The 10,040-nt window shown below is 42.5% G+C and overlaps 2 pseudogenes; one reads left to right on the top strand and one right to left on the bottom strand.

Moving 5' to 3' along the window:
- The first annotated feature begins 5,195 nt into the window (after window positions 1-5,195).
- Window positions 5,196-5,538, top strand: LOC129492301 (metallothionein-2-like; annotated as a pseudogene).
- Window positions 5,539-6,636: 1,098 nt separating this feature from the next.
- LOC129492461 (uncharacterized) lies at window positions 6,637-6,791 on the bottom strand (annotated as a pseudogene).
- Between the last annotated feature and the right edge of the window lie 3,249 nt (window positions 6,792-10,040).

Genomic DNA, 10,040 nt, shown 5'->3' with positions numbered 1-10,040 from the left:
CAAAAAAAAAAAAAAAAAAAAAAAAAGATGCCATTATAAGACATCTTTAAACATGAAATTTATTCTCTGAAGTGTCAACATAATAAGAAAGAAAAAAAAGACATTTAGGTTAACTAAAGTCATAAAGGAATTCAAACTTGAACCAAGAGCTATGTGATCTTAAATCTCACTTTAGTCTGCATATCAAATCGCCTCCTGGACACGTGAAGCTCAGGGGTCTGAAGTGGGTGTAGAGGCATCCTGGGAAGATTTAATAGGACAACAAAGGTAAGTCACACAATGAGCTCTAAATTCTAGTCTGTCCAAAGCATGCTGCTTTCTAAAGTTATATTCTAAAATGTTGAGAAAAAATACAAAAAAGGGCATTTTCAGAAAATGTTTTATTTTTTATTTATTTATTATTTTTTTTTGAGACGGAGTCTTTCTCTGTCCCCTAGGCTGGAGTGCAGTGGCGCGATCTCGGCTCACTGCAAGCTCCGCCTCCCGGGTTCACGCCATTCTCCTGCCTCAGCCTCCCAAGTAGCTGGGACTACAGGCACCCGCCAACACGCCCGGCTAATTTTTTGTATTTTTAGTAGAGACGAGGTTTCACTGTGTTAGCCAGGATGGTCTCGATCTCCTGACCTCGTGATCCGCCCGCCTCGGCCTCCCAAAGTGTTGGGATTACAGGCGTGAGCCACCGCGCCCGGCCTAGAAGATGTTTTATAGTCCTTCCTCCGAATGACTAACCCTACCTTTTTTCTACATTGCATATTCTTTATCCCAAACATATGCAGAACATGTTGATGTGTTCTCTGATTACAAAGTGTTTTCAAATGATAACGTAATGACTCAGTAGACTTGTGAAATGCAGGCAGAAAAAAATCATTTAAAACCAAAATTGACTGTGCTGCTTCTACCTGCTAAGGGAAGTGGTCTAATTCACATCAGACAGGTAAGAGGCAGAGTTCTCTTCCCCTTTTGTAAAAGAATAAGGGGGACAGCAAGTAAAAAATCACTCAATTGTTAGGAAAAAAAATCTAAGCCACCCTCTCACCTTCCTTCTCTTTCCCAAGAATTGGTTGCACTACTGAAACCAGAGGAATGCAGGAATTCCACTATTTTGTAAAATAAGTTTGAGCCAAATTTGCTTGAATTTCTAAGACAGGCTACTTTGGTTGATACACGGATTAAACCTAAAAATAAAACCTTTTGAGATAAATTGGGTAGTACAGCCACAGAATCGCGGCCGAGTCAAGGACGGAAATCCTTTTGGTATTGCGTTTAAAAATCATTTTTAATTTTCCCTTCAACGAAGCGAAACTACTCACATGTGTTTAATTGTTCGCTCTGAAAGACTACACAGGCCCTTTAAGAAAACAGTTTTTGGCATGAGTAGTGATCTAGTTATAAATCAGTGAAAAATAAACTGTGTCCATAAAAAAGTTACAGAATTTACTCCTGTGCCATTAAATGTTAGTTAACAACGCGATTTTTATTTTATTTATTTATTTATTTTTTTTTTTTTGAGACGGAGTCTCGCTCTGTCACCCAGGCTGGAGTGCGGTGGCGCGATCTCGGCTCACTGCAAGCTCCGCCTCTCGGGTTCACGCCATTCTCCTGCCTCAGCCTCTCCGAGTAGCTGGGACTACAGGCGCCCGCCACCATGCCCGGCTAATTTTTTTTTGTATTTTTAGTAGAGACGGGGTTTCACCGTGGTCTCCATCTCCTGACCTCGTGATCCGCCCGCCTCGGCCTCCCAAAGTGCTGGGATTACAAGCGTGAGCCACCGCGCCCGGCCTACAACGCGATTTTTAAATTGATGTGCCATATTCTACCATATCGATACTCTATTTGATATGGTTCAGTTGCAGACTGCTCTTCCAGAATAAATAGGCAGAAAGGAATTTATCACTGGCTGCAAACCATTAGGTGACTTACAAACTGTTTGGAATTGTAGGGGCAGGCGCTGTGTGAGCGTTTAGGGACAACTTCCATTCTCCAGACATGGCATGGGTAGTCCTGCGATCCAAAGGCAGCACTGTCAGGTGGAAGCGATAGAAGCCCGAGGCTGCCGTTGGCAGAACAAAGCAGCCTCTGCCTGGGTTGGCAGCATCCAAAAGGGCCGCAGCCGCCCCGCCTCAGCACATGGCGCATCTGATTGGCGGAGCCCAAACCCTCCCGCAGCCCTCCCCGCGAAGATGTCTGGGAAACGTAGTTTTTACCTTCTAACTTCTAAGGCACGGAAAGCTTATTCGATGTTGATTGTAATGGAAATAGAACTATGTATTAGGATTTGTTTAACCATCCCTTGAGTTTTAAACTTTTTGGTTGTTACGTAATTTTCTTTATAATAAATAAATAAAATAAATTCCCTAAACACTATGAATACTTTTCAAATTTTTGACAATGATTGCAAAATTGCTCTCTTGAAAAGTTATACCAGTTTATACTCCTTCCAGCGATCCTTGTTCCGTATTGTCAACGATGATTAATACATTTGTCAATGCTTTAGAAAAGGAAAGTGACATTATTTAAAAACTTTGAATTTCTTTGGCTAGTGAGTTTGAAGATTTTAATTCTCACCACATGTGAATTACGATTAGATTTTTTTTTTTTTTTTTTTTTTGAGATAGAGTCTCACTCTGTCACCCAGGCTGGAGTGCAGTGGCCAATCTCTGCTCACCAGCAACCTCCGCCTCCCGGGTTCAAGAGATTCTCGTGCGTCAGCCTCCAGAGTAGCTGGGATTTGAGGCATACGCCACCACGCTCGGCTAATTTTTATATTTTTAGTAGAGACGGGGTTTTTGTCCTGTTGGCCAGGCTGGTCTCGAACTCCCGATCTCAGGTGATCCTCTGGCCTCGGCCTCCCCAATTGTTGGGATTATAGGCGTTAGCCCCCGCGCATGGCCACAATTAAGTCTTTAGACGATCTGTTTCCCCAGTATTTCCCAGCAATGCATTTATGAATCATCTGGCATCTAGCATGGTGAGAAACTTAACATGATTGTTCAACCATGTAAAATTATTACTAGTGAAATAAATAACTATGTCCAGTGACCTCTTACTGTAGCTCTGTGTTGGTAGATAGACATTTCTTTTTTGATCTTTCAAGTATATAGTAAAAAAATGTTCTTTTTACAGTTTTCAATTTTTTTTTTTTTTTTGAGATGGAGTCTAGCTCTGTCTCCCAGGCTGGAGCGCAGTGGCGTGATCTCAGCTTACTGCAACTTCCGCCTCCCTGGTTGAAGCGATTCTCCTGCCTCGGCTTCCCAAGGAGCTGGGATTACAGGCATGCATCACCACGCCTGGCTAATTTTTGTATTTTCTTTAAATTAGAGACAGGGTTTCACCATGTCGGCCAGGCTAGTCTCGAACTCCTGACCTCAAGTGATCTGCCCGCCTCAGACTCCCAGAGTGCTGGGATTACAGGCGTGAGCCACCGCGTCTGGCTAATTTTTCATGTTTTTAGTAGAGACAGGGTTTCTCCATGTTGGCCAAGCTGGTCTCAAACTACTGACCTCAAGTGATCCACCCGCCTGGGCCTCCCAAAGTGCCGGGATTACAGGCGGGAGCCACCGCGCCCTGCCTTGTTTTCAAAATTAAACTTAGTTGAAGACTGTAAGACTTAAAATGGGCCGGGCGCGGTGGCTCACGCCTGTAATCCCAGCACTTTGGGAGGCCGAGGCGGGCGGATCATGAGGTCAGGAGATCGAGACCATCCTGGCTAACAGACGGTGAAAACCCGTCTCTATTAAAAATACAAAAAAAATTAGCCAGGCGTGGTGGCAGGCGCCTGTAGTCCCAGCTACTTGGGAGGCTGAGGCAGGAGAATGGCATAAACCCGGGAGGCGGAGCTTGCAGTGAGCCGAGATCGCGCCACTGCACTCCAGCCTGGGCAACAGAGCGAGACTCCGTCTCAAAAAAAAAAAAAAAAAAAAGACTTAAAATGAAAGCAAGATTATGTGACTTGATTATGATGCAGCCAAATGAATTTAGCTGCAAATGCTAGACTTGAAATGTAAGTGTAGGCCGGGCGCGGTGGCTCACGCCTGTAATCCCAGCACTTTGGGAGGCCGAGGCGGGTGGATCACGAGGTCAGGAGATCGAGACCACGGTGAAACCCCGTCTCTACTAAAAATACAAAAAAATTAGCCGGGCGTGTTGGCGGGCGCCTGTAGTCCCAGCTACCCGGAGAGGCTGAGGCAGGAGAATGGCGTGAACCCGGGAGGCGGAGCTTGTAGTGAGCCGAGATCGCACCACTGCACTCCAGCCTGGGCGACAGAGTGAGACTCCGTCTCAAAAAAAAAAAAAAAAAAAGAAATGTAAGTGTATGAATATACAGCAGTATAATTTTATGAGGTCTGGGGGTTACTTGTGCATGGGCCCAGGATTTAGATATCGGGCTACTCACAGTAAGATCCATGGAAGGAAATAAATTCTGTAAGGAAGCACTGTATAACTCAAAGAAACTAGAGAGGCCCAAATGTCCAAAGCTGCCATTTCGCTTGCTGGAATTTGCTGGTGGAGTAACTACCCTTCTCCGAATTAATGAGGCTAAATGAATTCCTGGGAACCCTCAGGCTGTCAGTGTAACACCTCCCAGATCTTTTTTCTCCAGCAGGTGGCATGTACAGCACCATCCTGAAATGGTGATAACTTTATTATTATTATTATCACCATTCATGGGGCTAACCATCTTCCCTTTTCTTCCCAAATAGGTACATGGAGTTTTAGCACAAGCATTAAAGAAGGCTCGTCAGGCATGATGGCTTAAGTCTGTAATCCCAGCTACTGGGGAGGCTGAGGTGGGAACCGAGGAGTTCAAGGCTACAGTGTGCTATGATCATGCCACTGCACTATAGCCTGAGTGACACAGAAGGAGACCCCGTCTGTAAAAAAAATTTAAAGAGAGAAAGAGAAAGACAGAGAGAGAGAGAGAGAATTCTTGTTTCAATGACCTAGAGGAAAAAAGATGTTATAAGTTCGCTTTTGAAACTGGAACATTGATTTTTCACCCTATTAAGACAAGACCCTGTATATACACATTAAACTTAAACAGCTGTCTTTTAAGGCTGTTGAATGCAGGAAGGTAAATTTACGTACCATCTAGTGGTAGGCATCGCTCTCCATCTAGTGGCAAGATAGGCCAATTGAAAGCAAGTGCCAAAGAAGAAATATTCTGATACTGAAATGTTGAACAAAAGTTTAAAAAGACAGCAGTATTGACCATGCCTCCTCCAAGTCCCAGCGAGCCCGCGTGCAACCTGTTCCGACTCCAGCAGCCTCTTCAGCTCGCCATGGATCCCAACTGCTCCTGCGACGCCGGTGACTCCTGCACCTGCACAGGCTCCTGCAAGTGCAAAGTGTAAATGCACCTCCTGCAAGAAAAGCTGCTGCTCCTGCTGTCCTGTGGGCTGTGCCAAGTGTGCCCAGGGCTGCATCTGCAAAGGGGCGTCGGACAAGTGCGGCTGCTGCGCCTGACGCTGGGACAGCCCTGCTCCCAGATGTAAATAACGCGACCTCTGCAAACCTGGATTTCTTATGTACAACCCTGACCCTGACGTTTGCTACATTCCTTTTTCTATGAGATAATGTAAATGATAATAAAATAGCTTTGACTTGGAAAAAAAAAAAGAAAACAGTATTAAAGTACCAGATAAACTTTACAACTGTTTTATTAAATTTTAATGTAAATAAACTATGTAAAATAATTCATGATTGTACCAGGTTATCTAATTTGGAAATAAAAAGAATACTCTTGCTGGATGGTAAACAGACTATTCCTAGCATGAGGTCTTTTCTTGGAATTATTTTATCTTAGTCCTTACCTAGAAGGACTTAGGAAGTGACAAACAGTGCTAAAAACCTGAGAGAAAAGTTAAGACATAGTGACAGAATTTTGCAGGATGAAAGAGTGATATTAGTACAGTCTTTCTTAAACCTTTTGTGATCTTAAAAATCTTATCTTTAAACCTTAAGAAGCTGTTGGATTATATTTTAATCATTGCAGGGAAAAGATTTAGAAGTTATGTTGTCCACCAGTTTAGATCAAATCAACATCAGAATTGGGTCTTTAGGAGGAGATTTTTGGTACAATAACTTTGTAATCTGAGGATACTAATCAGGGTATAATAGTACACTTAATTAGTATGATTAGCTGATAGTCTCAAGTTAGGACGACAGTCATTGAACCTATATCAGGTAGTTACAGTGAGCATCTATCTGTTCTAATATGTTCAGCATTCTGTTAGGATTAGTTGGTGTTCATGCTGTCCTTGTTATTAAATCATCTGAATATTATCCAAGACCATAAGGGACTGTATGTTCACAGGAAAAAAATAACAAAATCACAAAATGTGAAGAATGTATGTACTATGAAAAGAAGGTAGGCAAACAGATATCTTTAAAAGAGGAAGCTAAAAAAAAAAAAATAAAAGAGGAAGACGGCCGGGAGCGGTGGCTCACGCCTGTAATCCCAGCACTTTGGTAGGCTGAGGTGGGCGGATCACGAGGTCAGGAGATCGAGACCATCCTGGCTAATAAGGTGAAATCCCTTCTCTACTAAAAATACAAAAAAAAAATTAGCCAGGCGTGGTGGCGGGCGCCTATAGTCCCAGCTACTCAGGAGGCTGAGGCAGGAGAATGGCGTGAACACGGGAGGCGGAGCTTGCAGTGAGCCGAGATCACGCCACTGCACTCCAGCCTGGGCAACAGAGCAAGACTCCGTCCCCACCAAAAAAAAAATTTTATTAAAATAGCAATATTATTAATGTCTACACTTGATCTTAGCCAAAAGGCCAAGAAGACATAGTGTCTTAAATTTCTGAGATCTTTCTAGTTTATACAATGCTTTGATATACAGCTTTATTTTTATTTATTTAATTAATTTAATTTAATTAATTTATTTTTTAGATACAGAGTCTTGCTATGCTGCCCAGGCTAGACTTGAACTCCTGGGCACAAGTGATCCTTTTGCCTCAGGCTCCTAAATAGCTGGTACTAGGCGTGTGCATCACTGCACCTTACCTCCATATGCAGCTTTTTAGAGGCAGAAACTATTTCACTGACTTCTATCCCTTGAAACCAGAAATTGCCAGACATAGGTCAATAAGTGCCTAAAGTAAACTTTGGTCTTTTGTTGTTGTTGCCCACCTCCTATATTTGAGGAATTCTCTGCAATGTGTATCTTTAAGAGAAGCTCCAAAGGCCGTGTGCTCTATATCCCATCTTTCTTTTCAACTACAGCACAGTAACATGACTTAGGCTCACCTGATCAGCTGTACCCAGTTGAACTTTCATTGGGAGCTGGTGATGCAAAAGAGTAGCAACGGTGGAGAATCTACTCTGATAGTGGCAGCAGTATAGATAGCAACAACCTGTTCCAGGGCAGTAGTGGAAATGAAACTAGTGGTGGCATATGGTGGCTGGTGCCTGAGGTGACGGCTGTACATGTGGTGGCATCCAGTGTTCAGCCATGGTGGGAGCAGTCCCCTTATGACCCTGGCTCTGTGGTTTTACTTGTGGGTCTGGCTGGTGCATAGCACTCATTGTTGATCTTCCCTTTTTCAAAACTTGTTTCTTTATTCTTCTTGACAATTCTCTTAGATACATAAAATCTTTTTAGTAAATTCTGCTTAAATTAGAATTGGCTTCTGTTACTTGCATTAATATACTTGACTGATAAAATATGAAACTGAATTTCATAGCTCTATAACCCTATCAAGATAGGTTTTACAGGCCGGGCACGGTGGCTCGAGCCTGTAATCCCAGCACTTTGGGAGGCCGAGGCGGGCGGATCACGAGGTCAGGAGATCGAGACCATCCTGGCTAACACGGTGAAACCCTGTCTCTACTAAAAATACAAAAAATTAGCTGGGCGTGGTGGCGGGAGCCTGTAATCCCAGCTACTCGGGAGGCTGAGGCAGGAGAATGGCGTGAACCCGGGAGGCGGAGCTTGCAGTGAGCCGAGATTGCGCCACTGCACTCCAGCCTGGGAGACAGAGAAAGACTCCGTCTCAAAAAAAAAACAAAAAACAAAAAACAAACAAACAAAAAAGATAGGTTTTACGAATACTGTTTATATATCAGTAAGCAAAGACTAAGAGACAGTAATTTACTTGGCTAAGATTAACATTTAGTAAGAACTAAGAGCCGGGAATCATACACAGTCACTCTGATTCTATGCCTGTGGCTCTTTCTTCCCTATCACAGTGTGGCAGAGATGGATTAATTTTCTAAGTACACAGAAAGCTTACATTTCACAACTCCTCTTTTAATTCTCAGCATCATCACCTAGTGTAAAGTCCCCCTGAGAGCAACCTGATCCGTATCACAAACCTGAGACAAATTTTTGTTGCATTAAGCCCTTACAATGTGGGGTTTATTCTTATAGTAGCTAATGATCTTTACTCCAATTAATGCAGAAATTAGTAACAAAATTGAGGTGCTGTCATAACAAAAACCTAAAATACGTGACATTGACAGCTGTTAGCTGGATAGTGAGGAGAGAGATACCAGAGATCTATGTTATATGGCGGTAAAATTTTTGGTAAATTTATCACCTTCTTACAAGGCAGAAAATGTACCTACTGGGCTTGTCGTTTTAGAGGAAGAGTTTGCAAAATCAAATGTTGGCAGAGTTTGTTGGGACTGTTGGCTCATTTGGCAAAGTGTAGTAAAAAAAGAGATGTTCCCAGAAGAAGATTGGCCAATTGATAAACAGAAATGAAAGTAGAGAGAGAACAGAAATTCAGAGCTTTTCAAGTTGAATAGTCCTAACTTTGAAACCCTAAATAGTAAGAAATGGATTTACAAAAGGCTTTGAATGAAAGAAGTCCAGTACAACTTGATACTAATAGTTGGATAAAGGAACTCACAGCAAAGATCAGATTAGGGTATGCCTTACACATTGTTTGCTCCAAGTAGACTCAAAATACCTGCCATTAAGTAAAAAGAGGAACCACAGTAGCAAAGAAGCAACACAGATCCGACTAGACAATCATTTCTAGGAATAAACTATTGGTATAGTTACTGGCAAGTGGATTTGATTGGAAACAAACAGATAGAAGAATATAAAGTTTTGAATAAATGATTTTGCCAATGGAGTCATGAAATTGCAATAAAAAAACACTTAGGGTATCAGAATTTAACACAGCCTGCATGTCCTAAACCTTCAAGCAGGTGGCAGGCAGTAGGCAGTAGGCTTTTACATTCATATAGCTGCCAAAAAGGGCATGTGCCCCAGTTCCCACTGCAGATGTGGTCAAGGAGAATAACAGAGAGGGGCATACCTTCCAGAGGGTGAGGACATTGCATAAAAGAACTATCTCCAGAAAACATAAACAGTGCCCAATCAAGAATTTCTCCTGTCACCAAGGCAATGTCTGCCCAATGGGATTTTAAAATTGCCCCAAACCAATTGCTGTGTTTCTTTTTCCCCTTCTGAATGGAAGCGTTTATTGTGGTAATTGTAACCCTGCTCCACCATTGTAATTAGATATGTATTTACTTGCCTTTTTAGTTCATAGGTCTCCGGAGGCCGGGGCATCACATCCAGATGGAAAGGGCTGAATATCAACTGAAGAGCCTAAATTTTGGGCTGATGCAGTCAGTGATTAAGAGTTTTGGGTCAGTGATGGGGTGAATATGTTCCATGTGTGGGACAATAAATAAAAGGGATGATGCATGGCCAGAAAGGAGGACTGTGGCAGAGACCGCCTAGATGCTCACCAGTCTTATTTGTACTGTTCGGGCAGATGGAAACTGCTATAGTTTAAAGCCTCTCTTGGAGTTAGATTGCAATCATATGACTGAGAAATAGAATGTGAGCAAAACTCATTGGTGCCACTTCCAAACTTGGCTCTTTGAATGTTCTTCACAATCATTCATGTACTCACTCTACTGTCTTATGACTATTGTACATGTTCATGCACATAGTGATGTTTCCATACATATAATGTGTAATAATCAGATCAGGGAGAGTTGCATACCTATCAGCTCAAACGTTTATCATTTCTCTGTGTTGGGAATGTTCAATATCTTCCTTCTAGCTATTTGAA

The sequence above is a fragment of the Symphalangus syndactylus genome, chromosome 10 (genome assembly GCF_028878055.3).
Source record: "Symphalangus syndactylus isolate Jambi chromosome 10, NHGRI_mSymSyn1-v2.1_pri, whole genome shotgun sequence".
NCBI lineage: Eukaryota > Metazoa > Chordata > Mammalia > Primates > Hylobatidae > Symphalangus > Symphalangus syndactylus.
The sequence above is the reverse complement of the archived record's forward strand: the minus strand, read 5'-3'. Positions and strand labels throughout refer to the sequence as shown.